The following is a 738-nucleotide window of genomic DNA, read 5'->3' as shown; positions in this document are numbered from 1 at the left end:
TGAGGACACAGTGTTCTTCCTTCTGGAGGATAAAGCCACAGGGTGCCATATGGGAAGCAGACAGCAGCCCTCACCCGCTGACACCTTGAAAAATACATTTCTGTTCTGTATAAATCACCCAGGCTGCAGTGTTCTATTAGAGCAGCACAAACTGAAGACAGGAGTCTTGCTGCCATTCTCCTCCAACCACCTGCAGACTTGTCTGTTTAACCCGGTGTACCGCATTGATGCCTTCACTTTCTAGGAGTAAATGCCTCCATGTTCCAGGAGTGCCTTCACGTGGAAACAGGTGGGAAGTACAGGCCTAAGGGACCACCGGGCCATCCTCAAGCCGTACATTTTTGGATCACTTGCTATGATCAACAGTTACAAGGCTACATGCTTCGTACAAACCCCCTTCCCTGCCCTCAGCACACTGACAAGAGGTTCCCCAGATGCACCCGCAGGGTTCACACTTAGTAGACGCCCCCTGTTGATCCAGGCCTTGGTGCCTCCTCATGGCCCCTGCTCCTGATCTGCGTCTTTCTCTGAGCGAGAACTGTTAGGGGCAGGCTGCCTTCTCAAGCCTCCCTTGGGATCCCATATCCTGGCTATAGAGGGGGCCTCCATGTCACCAGGGTCACTATCCTGGGTTTCTCATCTTATTTCCCAGACTGAGCCTGGCTACTGAAGCCTTGACCTTGGGCACCTCGGCCTGAGCTGGGTGTAGACAAGCGGTTCCCGACTGGGCCTCTCAGA

This window comes from Colobus angolensis, unplaced genomic scaffold (genome assembly GCF_000951035.1).
Source record: "Colobus angolensis palliatus isolate OR3802 unplaced genomic scaffold, Cang.pa_1.0 Scaffold199, whole genome shotgun sequence".
Taxonomy (NCBI): Eukaryota; Metazoa; Chordata; class Mammalia; order Primates; family Cercopithecidae; genus Colobus; species Colobus angolensis.
This window is presented reverse-complemented; position numbering follows the sequence as displayed.